Source organism: Alosa sapidissima, unplaced genomic scaffold (genome assembly GCF_018492685.1).
Source record: "Alosa sapidissima isolate fAloSap1 unplaced genomic scaffold, fAloSap1.pri scaffold_48_ctg1, whole genome shotgun sequence".
Lineage (NCBI taxonomy): Eukaryota > Metazoa > Chordata > Actinopteri > Clupeiformes > Clupeidae > Alosa > Alosa sapidissima.
The window spans coordinates 93,397-110,445 of NW_024582142.1; the positions used below are offsets into that span (position 1 = coordinate 93,397).

The 17,049-nt window shown below is 37.5% G+C and overlaps 1 long non-coding RNA gene across 1 annotated transcript; it reads left to right on the forward strand.

Annotated features, from left to right (window-relative positions):
• The first annotated feature begins 607 nt into the window (after positions 1-607).
• Positions 608-6,286, forward strand: LOC121700852. Its single transcript, XR_006027310.1, has 3 exons — positions 608-790; positions 1,375-1,381; positions 6,275-6,286. It is a non-coding gene; the product is annotated as an uncharacterized LOC121700852 (long non-coding RNA).
• Positions 6,287-17,049: the final 10,763 nt, after the last annotated feature.

Genomic DNA, 17,049 nt, shown 5'->3' on the forward strand with positions numbered 1-17,049 from the left:
CTAGTATTGTTTTCTCACCAATCTAATATTGACCATCAAATGTCCAATTGCCCTCGTTTAGGCATTCAAAAAGGCATTCGAACAGTTTGATAATGTTGGAGGTTATTGTGCAGTATAGTAAATTTGATCATACAGTTTTGAATGTTAAAAGTGAATAAACGTTTTTGAGAGGTGGATAAACTCTAATAAGAGGTGGGTAGGCCTAAACTCTATTTCTAAAATGTCAGAGGTGGATAAACTGCGTTTACTCGCGTTTAGCCTCCCCTACATCCTAATTTGCACTCATAGGCCTACTCCCAACTTCGTAACAGAAAGGTAATATTTGACTGTAAGCTATACATATTTTATATCATATATAGCCTACACAACCAAGGGACGGAAGTTATCCTCTGAAAGCAGGGCATCTTCATTTTTAGTGTTGCGTCGGAGTTAATGTAGGATATAAAGGTAAGCCTAAAGCAAACAATAAAGGACAATGTTTATATATCTATACCCCGTAACGGCCGTCGACGGCCGTTCTGTATTCTCCTGTAACGGCCGCGAATTCTTAAAGAGACATAACCTTCATACATGAAATAATACAAGCGTTAGTGGATAAATAACCAGACTTTTATTTTGACACACTTAAATGGCTAGGTCGCTATTGACATTTCTCCGGTATTTTTGAGTTTAGCCTGTTGACTGACCGGCTGAGGACTTACTGTGCCTCTGGAGTTATGGCTTCTAACAAGCGTCCGCGTCTTTTCTCATTAGATGAGATGGTATTGATGTGCATCCACCATGTTTTGATGTAAGTGACGATCATATTGATGTAAGAAAATGACAAAATAAAAACATGAAAGTGTAATAGATTTAACGTTAGCATCCTCCCGTTTGTCATGACTGACTTAGCTGCCTCTCTGGCATAAAAAAAATCGTATGGCTGTCACTGTGAAAGTCAGTTTGAGTTTAGTAGCACCAGCAAAATATAGGCATAATTCAATGATGGGTCATGGCCTAATTAACAATAAAGTTTATGATAAACCCATGCCAGGTTTATTTGCAGTTATATCTTAACACATAACATTAACATTACCCCTTTCTGGCATGTACAGTAAAGCTAACATTATCGTTATCCCACTTACAGATAGTTATTGCAAACTACTACTTATGTATGTCTCTCTAAATGAGTTTTTGTTGACTAATAACCAAAGCGGGAACCACCGTTGTGTTTTCTGCTTATGGATGTCAGGAAATTGTATTTGTATACAAGTAGGCAAATGTCTCGTCATCTTCGTGATTACAAAAAAGCCTGCTAATTTGCTACCTTCACTGATGTAACGTTAACGTTAGTCTGAGACTTGTAATGTTAGCACAGGATAGGTTGAAGGTTAGTGAACGAGTGCAACAGGTTCATTATCATCAACTGATCAAGTTTAGATAAATTATATAACATGATGTGCATATAAAACAAAACGTAAATCCATGTCAGGATTAACAGTCCCTGTTGTTGGTCAGTACTCATATAGTATCTTGTATTTATAACTTTTTGTTAGTGAAAAACTTTGAGACTGTAAGTGAGTAGGCCTATGGCCGTCTATGGGAAACATGAATATATAATTTTTAATGGATCATATATCATTTTAAAGAGCAATTTCTAATCTTTAAACTGAAAGAAACTTACAATTGACACTTTTCATTAGATTTTTAGTTATTCTTGGTTATTTGAAATGTTTCTCAAAATGCCCTTTTCTCTTAGAATTCCCAGGAATCTGGGGCATTGTTGTAGAATTCCACTGGGGTATAGAGGGTTAAGCCATTGGACATTATTGAAAGAAAATGATCGCAAAGATATGCAGAATGAATGAAAAATGACCGGCGAACTAGGCTACTTTTTCAGCAAAAATATAGCCTACACTAAAAGAAACGTTAAGCCTATATGACATATCACGCTTATAATTTAGTCCTCTGTTTTGTAGGCTAAATCAGCATATTACCCCAGGGTCATATTGGAAACGTAGGTGTTTCCTTCCTATGCTAGGTCTACCCTTTTTTTTCTACAAAGTAGGCCTAGCTTACTTACAAACATACGAAATGTTGATTATTGACATTACTGCAAGCAGAAGGAATGAAAGGAAGTAGAGGACAATGAACATGGATGCATACGATCTCTTTCCAGAAAGCTTTGCTGGAAAAAACATAATTAGGTAAGCTATTCGATCTGATGCATATAGGGTAGTTTTAACATCAGATGGCATAGGCTAGGCCTATACAATGTTTTCAATATATAATTTTACATAAGCTACATCTTTTAGGCCATTGATTTCATTAAAACATATGCTAATGATAAACACAAGGGTGTAAACACAAGGTGGAGACCTAAAACAATCCGGCTGAGCACAAGTTGACGTTCATTTGTGATTTATAATGGGCACATCTGGAAGGGTGGCGTACGCACGTTTTCTCTGAATCACACGTGCGATCATTTCAGTGGCCTAATTACAGAAAAATATCCTTGTCCTTATCCTATCTTAAATTAAGTTTCATAGATAGGTAAAAAAAATCCTATATTCCTATTATAGAAGCACTTCCTAAACTCATGGCTGTGTCCTATCTTATCTCAGAATTTATACGAGACTGCCTGTATCTATGATTAAAATGTCAGATTACAAAGATGGTATTCTAAAGAATCTTTGACAGTTGGTTGCTCAAGATGGACAAACCATAATATCAGAGAAATAGGCCTTGAGTTAAGCCTATGTAGGATGCAAGAGAGTGTGTCAATATTTATTTATTTGCTGTATAGGATGAAAAACAAAAAACATTAATTAGTAGCAGTAACATAAAAGGTCTAATATTCTGTAATAAAGATTAATATTTATTTGTTATAAATGTTGTAAATGATTAAAACACATAGCTTATAGGCCTACATTTTTAAGTTTTCACTTAACTAATTTTGTGAAAAAAAAAACGTTATGATGTCCCTAACAGTGATGTTCATCATTTTGTCATAGGCTAAGCAACAATACTGTTGCAGTCAGTTTGGCAGTTATTTTGCATTTAGGACAAGGTATGTGCCATCCTAAGTTATGATTCCTAAGTTAGGAAATACTTGAGTTAGGATGGTTCTGTAATGACCAAATTCCTATCTTAAGATAGGATTTTTTCCTAAATGCAGTTAGGAAACATACTTCTGAATACATACTTCAATACTTCTAATGAGGACCCAGATCAGACCAGTGTGGTGATAACAGTGTATTTATGTGTGTGCCTGTCTGTTTGTACACCTGCCAACTTTTTATGATTGGTTGCGGATACAAAGAAAGTGTCCATATTTAGTTTGCACTACGTCATGCAAGAAATAATGCAGAAAACTTTCCAACACATGATATGTTTCCTATCACCAACACGGTACAGCATGAAACGTTAGAACTTAACTTTTAGTGAATTTAGGAGAAATATTCAGGCGCGAGTAGACAAAAGGTAATGAAATAAACACCTAAATGTGTAAATCAGATTTGTTGTTGTAGTAGTGTGAAAGAATACATGCCAAGATTAATTAGCCAAAAATGTCGAAATTGACCAGTGCATAAAAAAACGATGTTTTTATACTTGTCGTGTCTCGCATTAACTGGAACGTTAACGTAATTACAGACGTGACAGATATTGACGTTCTGGTTCAAGTTTACATCAGGTCACGTTCCACAGGTGTATAAAATACAGCACCTAGAATTATGAATGCAGACTGCATTGATTTATTACATTGTATGTAATAGCTTCTACCATTCACATTTGAGTTAAAGCTAACAAATATGCTCCTGTTTTTATTTAACCCATTTGTTAACGTTGTACACCGCTTGTTTGTGTATCAAATAGGCCATCCTACGTTTTCATTCGACGCTGTTGCTTCTTATGTAGCCAAAGTAAACACTATCACGGTATGCTATCATATAGTTTGTCTATTGATGGGTTTTATTAGATCCCTTTCCACACGTGCCTAGAATGTATGGTGCTTAATTAATACTCCTATAATGGAACTTATGAAAGCCATGAATAGGGTACTCTTACGAAATGGACCATATAACCAAAGTCTTGTTAAAACAATAATACAAAAAAACAGCATACAGAAGTTGAGCTATAACGTTTGTGTTGTCTACATAGGCTACAATAGTATGGCATACTTGGCCTACTCATTTCTGCCTTCATTCTGGCCTACATTAAAGCGTAACCTGTCATGTGAATCATCTTTCCTAGTTGTAGTACAATGGAGGAAAAATGTGGCTGTATGTGGTACTATACGAAACATATAAGGTAAATTCCCTTATATTCAGTCAACGGAAATGGTTACCACTTAAGCAATAATGGCTTTGAAAAATACACCCCCTGCCTGAGATCATAGATCAGCAACATCAGGACAGAAATAGGCTAATACAGTCCTCCAAGGCCTTGTGACTGAGGGAAAAGGGGCTCAGTCAAGTCGATTTGTCGCTTGCCCTTTGTGGTGTTGTTCATAGGCTGCTGTTGAAAATATGTGCATCATATGCACACTGCCGGGCAATCTCGTTACATTGAGAATGCGCATTTTGTTGTCCCAAACCATTTGACAGTTTATAAAGCTGTAATAAAAACAGTAATGTTGTTATTACTTAGAAACAGTGATGTTATTTATATTATTGCATAACGTCTGCACGTTTGACATATTGACCGTTAAAGTCAGTTGTGATATTAATTATGTATACCGCATAAATGCCTTTTGCCTTAGTGCATATTTGGCAGACCAAATATCAGGTGATATATAGCCTTATGTTGATTCGTAAAGGCGCACGGTGCCATGGAAAATGAGTGGAATGTGCAAGTACACCTCGCTAAAGCCTGCGGGAAGGCGCAAGTACACCTCGCTTGCAGCCCACTATTCCAAGCACCCCAGGCATTTAGCTATATCGTTGGGGTGAAGTACAGCGTTGTAATGTTCTATTCGCGACAATTGATTGATTGATTTAATTTCATTAACACAGTAACACCTGACACGACATGCAGGTCTCAAAACACAGCAGAGACTCACCCAAATAAGTAAACTGTTAATGCATTAAAGAATTATATACATAATGTCTAACATCTTCATGCTCTGACCAGTATATATCAGGCTCTTACGGGAACATCTGTTCCACATATGAATGTATCTTTAGCCAGTATGCTAGGCCTACATTAGTAGCCTAAACAACGTCAAGAATAGTGCCTATGAAGGAGCTTTTATCTGTATTGTTGGTGTAGGGATTTTTATTTACCACCAGATGGCGTTGTGGAGTAGTGTGTCAAAAGCTTCGAAGCATCAAACCAGTTTGGCTGTAGAAGCGCCACTGTTTCAAAAGCCTCGCTCGGCACATCCCTACAAAATGGTATGATGCTATATCCTATTGCAACTACAGTGAGCATATTTTGTCATTCATTTTAGAAACGCCAGGTTTAGAACCAGTAGGTTATGAAAGTTAATAACAATGAAGTTACTCAAACGTGTTTCATTTTCTTCTCGTCAGACATTTCCCATTCTAGAGCAGATGGTTCTGTACAACCTCTCCTAAACTGGTATTCCGCAAGATGCAGCACGGAAATAGGAAGAGGCCACTCAATGACTTCTGATACAAAGACTTCAAATGGTAGGAATATTCCATCTTTAGTGTTTTTCTACTCCTTCCGTAATTTTTACGCTTTCAAATGACCCATTGTCAGTCTTCAAATCAGAATCAGGCTGTTCTAACAAGCAAGACGGTGGCATTCCAAATCAAACCATTGTAAAAATAGTCGTTGAAAATATTGTGTAAATATTACACAGAGTTTTTCCTCATGCTATATGTGTGTGTGTTTGTTTTAATGTACGCAAATTGGCAGTGAAAGTGGGTTCTCTTATCAACAAAAGGGGAAAGAGTTAAAGTAAAACTTGTTTAATTGAACGAAAAATGTGGGTATGATGATGTATGATTTCTGTTTAAAAAATATATGTGTATAAATAAATAGTGTATTTCCACTGAAGTGTCTAATATATTTTAGTTTTATATTGTGTTTTCAATGCAAATTATAGGACAGCACTCAAAAAATCCTCCATAGAAATGCATGGGGCTAGTTTGTAACGCCAATATGACCGTTGTCTACACATATCCCACCCCTTCCTCGGCAAAACTTCTACATGTGAATACATTGAGCCAAATATGTTGTGTGATGTGAAGACATCGTGCCAATCATGTGTTGTGAACTTGCCGCTGGAGCAAGATTGGTGTCGTGAAGGGTGTCGTGAAGGGAGCACGCACATTTCTGCCAAATAGGATGCCCGATGAGTGCCAAAAAAGCGTTGCAATATGGCCGTTAAGTGGAGGGACTTACCTAAAATCACTTTGGGTATACTGCGTATAGTCCTGCATATCACGTAGACTACTGAACAAGGGATTTTCTGTGTATGGATGTTGACGGGTTCTTGGCCCCTCAGTGTATAATGTGGCCCCTTTGTGACCCCTGTCTCAGAAAAATCCTAGAACCGCCACTGCTGTCAATTATACCATTTTATGCAAAAAATACAAACACATTAATTTGGAATTATCCATATAATAATGACAAGGAATAAAAGGGGTTTACCTCTGAATTAATTCCAGAGTGCAGGCTGCCTCAACTTGATAATGAAGGTTGAATATGTAGTAGATTGCAAACACAGCTGCAAGTCCCGTGGCAAATGTTGGTGTGATGCCCTCAGAGATTAACACGGCCCTCATGGCCTTCAACATGGGAATGCATTTTACCTTGTGAAAACGTTTGTAAACTCGAGATAAATGGCCAATAATATATATATAAATGAATCTAAATGAAATGTATGTATACCAGGCAGTATCAGGCGAGGACTTGCAGGAAGACTGAGAGTTGTCTCAACGTCAGCTGCAGTAGCAGACATCTGTAGGGAACAAGTACATCATGCCTACCATAATAAGCTTTTAAAGAAGAAAAGATATAAACACACTACAGGTCGTTGAGAGTAACCTATGCCAATGGGGTAGGTTTCTGAAATAGCTACAGTCAAAATGCTAAATAGATTTGGCATTCAAAATTTAATGGGTAACCATTTGTACAGGTCTTTCTACTGCATATGTCTAAAACGTAGCATGAGCCCTTTTGTACCCCTGAAGTAATCTGTGATTGCTCTTCCACATTCCTCCATACTGAGTTCCAAGCTACGAGGCACATTGATGTCTGTGAGCAGCTCAAAATGGGCATATACTTATCTTGGCGTGAAAAGAAAAGGCTATTTTCTTTTGAATTACATCAACAATTACTTCTGATTACATCATTGTAGTCATCTGAGAAAAACTGTGTGCCCCTCTCCACGGAAACACATGGAGGGAGGAAGGTACCAGCACTCAGAAAGGCCTGATGTCTCTCTACAAGAGTAGAACATGGATTCTTAAAATTGCCAAATTTTTTCAAACACTGCTTAAAATATGTGTGTTTGCTCTGAAATCTTAAAGTCCATAGGCGAATAAGTGGCTCATATTGGAGAATGCGCTCAGGATAATGACTTTAGTGGGTTGTCAGGAAAGGTTTAGATTCGGCAATTCATCAATCAGAACTCTTAGGTATGCTATCTGGCCAACAGCCATACTTTGGTTGTCACCTGGATTTTGTACTTTGTCTCAAAACAGGCAACATTCTCAGAAAATTCCAATTCTGCACAGCATGTCCCCTGGATTAACCTCACACGGTTTGTCATTAGCATCCCTACCAAGATACTTGAATTGATTTATTCGTCGAATAACTCAAGATAGCTAAACATTTTAGCCTTCAAAAAGATCGTGGCCAAGACATGGAGTCAACCCTGACTGGAGTATTTGAGTGTATTAAACACAGTCAAATTTTAACACCTCCACTAGATGTAAGACTGCCCTTCACTGCTCATTGTATGACTGCATTTGTATGACTGCACTGTGCGTTTTGTGACCTGGATAAGAGGATCTGCATGGAACGCTTCTCTGCTGATATCACAATATCTGCAGAAGTGTGCTGAAGTTCTCCACAAAGCCTTCTATGCTATGTGAACCCAGGTTGTCACCTGAGTTCTCTTGTAGACCTTTCCATTAGAAAGATTGAGCTCAAGATCTTTAAGGTCATTGACGAGGGTTCCCATATCCAAGTCTTGACCAAAATACTTAAAATCGTGATCAGAGAAGAACAAGTTGCATTTGATCAGTGCTGGATCTGTTATGTGGCATTAAATCTGCAAGCGTTAGATACACCACAAATATCTTGTTTTTTCTTTCCAGATCCTAGTGGGTCAAATGCATCCTGATACAGGATCAAGCTCAGTGATGCTCAGTCTGGAAGAGCACATTCTCAGCCATGTTTTTGCCATCCCACACATGCTTATATTGTTCATGCACTGATTGGTAATGGAATAGAGAATTAATTGTCTGTTTAATAGGAACATACTGTGCAAAACACTCTTTACCTGACTCATTCTGACCTAGACAGATTTGAACTGGCTTCAACATAGTTGAAGCTGTTCTTGAAAACTGTTTTTCTAACTTAACTCTAACTTTTTTTAACTTAAAATGGTTGGCAGATCCCTCAGACTTATTTGCTGGTTTACTGTGTCTATTTCTCGATGCTTTGTACAATATCAAGCAAGAAAGGGCCAAGCAAATGAGATTAATATTTTGGCACGACAGTCTATGGGATTTGCCATTCTGAGTAGAATACCATTTCGGCCATACAGTGATGGTGGTGAGCGACAAAGACACAGGGGATACCAAGCATTATGGTGGTGCTCAACATGCTTCCTCGTCAACTCAACAGCTTAGCTACGCCGCCTCTCCTACGGCGTCGTGACCATTTTTTTGTTCTGCGTCGGGTTGCTTTGCAGTGCCTGTCTCTGCGTCGCTCACCACCGAAAAACATAGACTGACCAAAACGGTACTCAGAATGGCAAACCCATTGACTGTCGTATCAAAATATTAATCTTATTGTACAAAGTATCGAGAACTAGAAAATCTATTGACCTAGTTATTGTAACCAGCAAATAAGACTGAGGTTAAGTTTAAGTTATGGTAGCAAACTATAGCTAAAACATCAGAAGGACTTTGAAATAAGGTTGGGATTCCAACAACCCTGTATGTATCAGTATGGTTAAACCCATGGCTATACCCCATAGCGGCCGTTGACGGCCGTTCTATATTCTCCTGTAAAGGCCACGGCCGGCCGCAATTCTTAAAGAGACATCTGCTACAGTACAACTTTCATACATGAAATTATACAGCGTTACATACATAAACACCAGACTTTTATTTTATCACACTTAACCCTTAAAGGAGTACCGTCACACTGGTGTGACAGGAATGTTGAGAAATGAACGTTCTAAAGAATATCTGGGTTCATTGAATTCAACATAGAATTTTAGAACCTTCAATTGTTGCGGAACTTCAAAACCCTTTAAGGGTTAAATGGCTAGGTCGCTATTGACATTTCTCCGGTATTTTTAGTTTAGCCTGTTGACTGACTTACGGCAGTGGTGGTTCTAGGATTTTTCTGAGACAGGGGCCACAAAGGGACAAGAACCGGTCAACATCTATACACATAAAAATCCCTTGTTCAGTAAGGCAGAGGCACGTAGTCTACATGATATGCAGGACTATACGAAGTATACCCAAAGTCCTTTTAGGCAAGTCCCTCCACTCAACTGCCATATTGCAACGCTTTTTGGGCACTCATACTATTCGGCAGAATTGTGCGTGTCCAAGGCTTCACGACACCAATCTTGCTCCAGCGGCAAGTTCACAACACATGATTGGCTCAATGTATTCACATGTCGAATTTTTGCCGAGGAAGGGGTGAGATATGTGTAGATAACGGCCATATTGGCGTTACAAACTAGCCCCATGCATTTCTATGCTGTGTTTCCTCATTAGAAAGTCTCTGGTATACCCACTTAAAAACCATCACCATCTCAGTATACCCACTTAAAACAGACAAGGATAGGTATTAATATTTGGGGTTGATCACAGTATACCCACTACAGCTAACTAGACTACATCACAGCAGTAATGTGTTTACATTTCACAACATTTCACTTGTTCAAATACTTGAATGCTAAATGCTAAAAAAAACAAACAATTTTCCCATTTATTTATAATGTGCATTGAAAACACAATATAAAACTAAAATATTATAGACACTTCATTGGAAATACATTTTTAAACACAAATCATACATCATCATACACACATTTTTCGTTCAATTAAACAAGTTTTACTTTAACTCTTTCCCCTTTTGTTGATAAGAGAAACTACTTTCACTGCCAGTTTGCGTACATTAAAATAAACACACACGCACAGTCCACACACACGAGCACGACACAGGAGCAACAACTACATCATATTTACACAATTTTTTCAACAACTATTTTTACAATAGTTTGATATGGAATGGTCTTTGAAGCCACCGTCTTGCTTCCAGTTAGAAAAGCCTGATTCTGATTTGAAGACTGACAATGGGTCATTTGAAAGAGAAAAAAATACGGAAGGGGACACTAAAACACTAAAGATGGAATATTCCTACCATTTGAAGTCTTTGTATCATGTCATTGAGTGGCCTCTTCCTATTTCCGTGCTGCATCTTGCAGAATACCAGTTTAGGAGAAGTTGTACAGCACCATCTGCTCTAGAAAGGGAAATGTCTGGAGAGAAGAAAATTAAACAAGTTTGAGAAACTTAATTGTTATTAACTTTCATAACCCACTGTCAGCTTGGCGTTTCTAAAATGAATGACAAAATATGCTCACTGTAGTGGCAATAGGAAATAGCATCATACCATTAGAAGCAGCTATGCTTGGTGACTGGTGGTTCTGAAGACTGTGGGTTGAAGTCACCAGCTCCTGCGCCATCCCAGTCTGTAGGTGAAACACAAAATCTATGCTTGTATTCAGCATGTCGTCTGGCAACTGTTAAACCAGTTATTGTTTTTTTTTTTAAATCATATAAAGCTTGAGCGAATAGAGTAGAACATGTAACCAATTTATCTCAATGAAACTCTCCTTGTCCTAACACTTTGAGACAGAATTTATGCGAAGCCCATGAATTAAATAAACTCAGAATAGTGAATAACTTTGCAATGATAGCTCACATTAATTACAATGCGTTAGCTATTAGGCATGTATTCTCATGTTCATGTTAGCAGCTGCCAAACTTTTTCCTCATGCAAAAAAAATCGAACGTTATTTACATTAGGTAAGGTGCACAAGCGCATGTAATATTATTAATTTCGGACCCCAAACAAACAGGATGTCCATTTCTCTGCATTTCATATAACACCATTTTAAACACTTCATACATTACCTTACATAAAATCTATCAGCATGATAACAATGAATAATAATAAAACTTCAACTCAAGTAACCTAAAGTTAAGTTAATGTTAACAGTTCACTGCCTAAGTCAGTTAACAGTTCACTGCAAGCTTCGTCATTTAATTGAAAAACTTAACATATTGGGATAGCGAAAAATAACGTCCCTTTTACATAATGATGATAACCAACAGAGAGATTTGTGACTCACCAAGAAATTTCTGTGGAGGATGAAAGGCTGCAATCGCTTCTTCATGTTAGATTTTAGCTGATACTTAGCCAAATGTATCGGTTCTTCACGTTAGCTGATACTTCCGTTAGCCAAATATATCCTTTCTTCACATTAGCCCTTACAAGCCCGACAGTTCTAATTTCGTTAAAATTTTCACGATGACCAATCATCTAATATCTAAGCTGTCCAATGACTGATTTTATTTCTGAAATCTTCCCCGTAATGCTGACAACATAAGCATCAATTTGATATGATTGGTTAATGGGTTTTATGGCGCGAAATGTTTTGGATACTTGAAGATGAGTTATGAAAAAAAACTTTTCACTTCAGTCGTACATTTTAACATGGACCGCCAGATGCCACCTGCACTTCGTTGGAGTTTACCTCGACTGGAAACCACACAGCTGAATAAACTGAGGTAATATATATTTTACATCTTTTATAGTTATGGTTAATCTTAATTTGTAGTCATAAAATCATGTTATTTGACAGTAATATGCTTTCTCATCAGCGTCAACATTATGGCATAGCGGGGGCTAAGTGCATCGTCATGTAACTTTAGCCAGCTGCATTACTCTGAACTGCTTGCAGTATTCTCGTTTGCTTTTTATATCAGTTATTTTCATTTGACAATTTCATTTAAAAACCTGTTAGTATATAACCTGTAAGTAAGTTTGTTTTCTAGTACCAATTTGCTTGCTAGGCAAGCATTATATTGGCAAGTCAGTATAGCATACAAAAGCTGAATAAATCAATGGGCGCCGCGTTTCTAAGTTGCGTTCTCTTACATGAAATAAGTTGAGCGATATTTTTACTCCTTTCAATATGTAGTTGTAGAAAACAAGATGTGAAATCACGGATTCTGTCAGAAATGTAGTGCTAATTAACGTATTGCCTCTCATCGGGGTTGTTACCTCGCTAGGCAGTTTGTAGTGAACTGTTTTACCTTGATTCTAAATGACAAACATCAGACGTGCTTGTCTCAACATTTTCTAAGATGGCATGACTTGATATTCTACTCTTCTCAATATGTAGTTTTATAGCAAACATGATGTGAAATCACATATTATTTCAGAAATGTCATTATTGCATTTAAGCAGTTAGTTACTAGGTGAAATGTAATCTGTCTTTATCTTAATGCCAGCCAGGCAATCAGATTTAGGGTAGCTAAACCCATGTGTAATAAAATGACTTTTCATACTTCTAAAGATTCTAAATATTTTTGAGTTACTCAAAATGCTTCAATAGTTTAGGCTACCTCTTCCTGTGTATGTATATGCACACACGCACACATCTGTAGTTTTGTGATTTTATTTTTTTAATTAATAAATGTATTACATTTTTATGATTTTACTGTTGTTTAGGATGGAGGATGACAAGACCTACACAGACCTCCTTGCAGGCCTGAAGAGGTAGCTGACTGCTGATGAGCTTGCGCTCACAATGTTGAAGACCATGTGAGGATGGAGGAAGAAGGTATAGATTTAGGTGACGTGCGTAGGGTGATGTAGACTGCCACTAAAACACTGTGAAATAGACTTATTATGTTGATTCATATGTGGTTTTACAAACCGGAACGGGTGGGAGGTTGTGCTTAGTAGGCCGTTGTATGCAAACACACAGTGCAGGGGCATGGGACGAAGAGACCCCAGAAGAGTTTCACAGTTTTCTGGGATTGATCATTGACATGGGACTTCACTTCCCTCCCTAATAATATCCATTGCTACTGGGGAACCAAGTCTCTGAAGGGATCAGGGAGCGTTGACCAAATGAGAAATACATATTGTGTACACTTGTGTACAGTAGTTTCTTATTATTTCAAGTTTGGCAATGCAGAATGTTGAACCTAGGCCAGGCCAGAAAGATTTTGGCGAAAATCTGTCACAACAGCTGGCAGGCATTTCCGTCGAAATTTCAGCCTCGCCTTCAGCTGCTCCAACTATTACTCTGTCATCTTTTCTTCAAGTACATATTCCTGTACAGCAGCAGCCAAAGAAAAATTGTTGGCTTTGTTATAAAAACAATACATAATAACACTAAAGTAGCTTGTATGGCCTGGAGTTTAGCGGTAGGTGACTGCTTTTTTGGTAAACAAAATTGCTGTCAGATTTGGCATTCTACAAAAGGGGATGCGTTTCGTTATGTCATAGGTCCTCTGTGTTTAACCTTCAGGTTCCCCACCCCACCTTTCCCTATCCTCCTCTGTGTGTGTGTGTGTGTGTGTGTGTGTGAGTTTGTGTTTATATGTGTGTATGTGTTTATTCTCAACAGGCTTGTTCTATGTAACCCACTTTCAAATGTTTATAGACACATTGATTTTTGAGTGATGTTGAAGTTGATTGTATTCCTTTTCATAAATAATACATTTTATAGATGTATATCATTTTCATATTACACTAATTTATATAAGGAAGTTGTATCTGTTGAATCAAATGTATTCTATGTCTTAAGAATTGATCTTCAATAAATATACAGTATACTTCCTGTATTACTGGTAAGGTACATGTTTTTCTTTTATATATCATTATTATTGACTGTAGCATTTGCTTATATACAAATAAATGGTTTATTCTTATGGACCAAATAAATCTAAACCATTGTGTCTGACTTCATTATTACTTTTTATGCATACTTTTATTTTTTGGTGAGAAAGAGAATGTGAATTCTGTCAACATTCTAAATCCCGTTTCCTGCATTTTTTAACACTTATCACTTAATTTGTCATAACTTTTGAAAGGTTAATGATATTCCAATTCAGTATTTTTTGTTAAATAGCCCACAACTTGCTGAACATGTCATACACTCTATATTTTTCTCTATCTCATATCTCATATGATGAAAAATTGAATGAAATTCAATTTTAACGAATTTCGGTATACATTTGGAGAGGATTTTCAAAGACTGTTCATTACTATATCAACATTACCATGTGTATATCAACATTACCATGTGTATTTTACATCATTTGATAGAACTGACCCTTCTGATTACAATGGTATGTATATCCCATTGATGGTATGTATTATACTCAAGAAATAAGTTTTTTGTGTAAGGAGGTCATCCAGCACCAAAAATGGAATGTTCGGCACGGGCACGAAAGGGTTAACAGAGACACAAAAGCCAAATGTATTCTTTCCTTTACAGTTCACTGTGTGCTTTAGCTTTCAGGCTTCATAGGTGCATTACGGCCACCAGTTGTTTGGAAGGTGCATCTCTGATCGTCGTTCTCAACAAGTTTGACACCTATTGGTGATTGACGGTAAAGGGTCCAGTCAGGGGCCAATGAGATTTCAGATGGGTCCGAGCCCCTTTGGCCTTGCCCCTAAAACCGCCCCTGATTGACAGATTTTTAAATTTGTTAAAAACTCTGTCTCTCATCCTGACCGCGAAAACTGAAAAAATCTGAAAAGTAAGAAAAAAATCACTTTTTCACTTTTTTTGCGATAGTTCATCCATTTCACATATCTACACATGAAATAAAAAATAAATTGGACAACATCTGACAGATTTTTAAATTTAAAAAAAAAAACTCTCATCCTGACCGCGAAAACTGAAAAAAATCTGAAAAGTAAGAAAAAAATCAGACCATTTTTTTTTTTCATTTTTGTTGCCATAATTAATGCATTTCTTATGTGTAGATGTGAAATTAAAATAATTTGGACAATAATTGACAGATTTTGAAATTTGTCTAAAATCTCACTAGGAACCATATGTAAGATTGTGGCCAAAACTGGTACTGCAATCACTTTCAAAATACTGAAGCGCGGTGTATCCCCTCCCCCTCCCCCTGACTCGAGGTTGCACACGCGGATGGTGAAACACTACTGACTTCGTGATTAGTAGATAGATGGAGGGTGGCGCATCAGTTCAAAACACAACATGACATGACAAAACACAACATCAACAAGTTGAGGGCTGCAACTTAGCTTTTTAAATGACAATATCCTGGTTGGACTACTGAAATAAAAAATAATTTGGACAATATCTGACCGATTTTCAAATTTGCAAAAAAAAAACTTTCTCTCATCCTGACGGCGAAAATCAAAAAAAAATCTGAAAAGTCCGAAAAAAATCAGACCAATTTTTTTTCATTTTTGTTGCCATAATTAATGCATCCAGAACGCAGCGGCGCGCCTGGTCTACAACCAACCCAAAAGGGCACATGTTACCCCGCTGCTCATCCAGCTACACTGGCTACCTATGGCGGCCCGCATCAAATTAAAGTGTCTAACGCTTGCCTACAAAGTAGTCTCCGGTTCTGCTCCCACCTACTTGAATGCCCTCATACAGACTTACACTACCTCCAGACCGCTGCGCTCCTCTGACGAACGACGTCTAGCTCTACCACCGGTACGCTCAAGCCAATCCAAACTTTTCTCATCTGTTGTTCCTCGTTGGTGGAACACACTGCCAGTTCCTACAAGGGCAGGAACATCCTTTTCCACGTTCAAAAAACTCCTGAAGACCCAGCTCTTTAGAGAACATCTACTCTCATAGCAACACTTACAACAAGTCTTACTGATCCTAGCACTCACCAGCCGTTTTAAACTGACAAGTAACTGTTAAAATACAGCACTCACCGACGCACTTATTCTTACTGTACTCTAATGTGTTTTTTTTAAACTGTCCTAAAATTGTGAGAATTGTTCTAAAACTTACTGTTTACCATGTTGTTAGTCGCTTTGGTTAAAAAGCGTCAGCCAAATGTAATGTAATGTAATGTAATGTAATGCATTTCACATATCTAGATGTGAAATTAAAATAATTTGGACAATAATTGACAGATTTTGAAATTTGTCTAAAATCTCACTTTTTTCCTGAACCCGGACCTTAAAGGAACCATATGTAAGATTGTGGCCAAAACTGGTTCTGCAATCACTTTCAAAATACTGAAGAGCGGTGTATCCCCTCCCCCTCCCCCTGACTCGAGGTTGCACACGCGGATGGTGAAACACTACTGACTTCGTGATTAGTAGATAGATGGAGGGTGGCGCATCAGTTCAAAACACAACATGACATGACAAAACACATCAACAACAGTTGAGGGCTGCAACTTCACTTTTTAAATGACAATATCCTGGTTGGACGACTGAAATAAAAAATAATTTGGACAATATCTGACCGATTTTCAAATTTGCAAAAAAAAAACTTTCTCTCATCCTGACGGCGAAAATCAAAAAAAATCTGAAAAGTCCGAAAAAAATCAGACCAATTTTTTTTAATTTTTGTTGCCATAATTAATGCATTTCACATATCTAGATGTGAAATTAAAATCATTTGGACAATAATTGACAGATTTCGAAATTTGTCTAAAATCTCACTTTTTTCCTGAACCCGGACCTTAAAGGAACCATATGTAAGATTGTGGCCAAAACTGGTACTGCAATCACTTTCAAAATACTGAAGAGCGGTGTATCCCCTCCCCCTCCCCCTGACTCGAGGTTGCACACGCGGATGGTGAAACACTA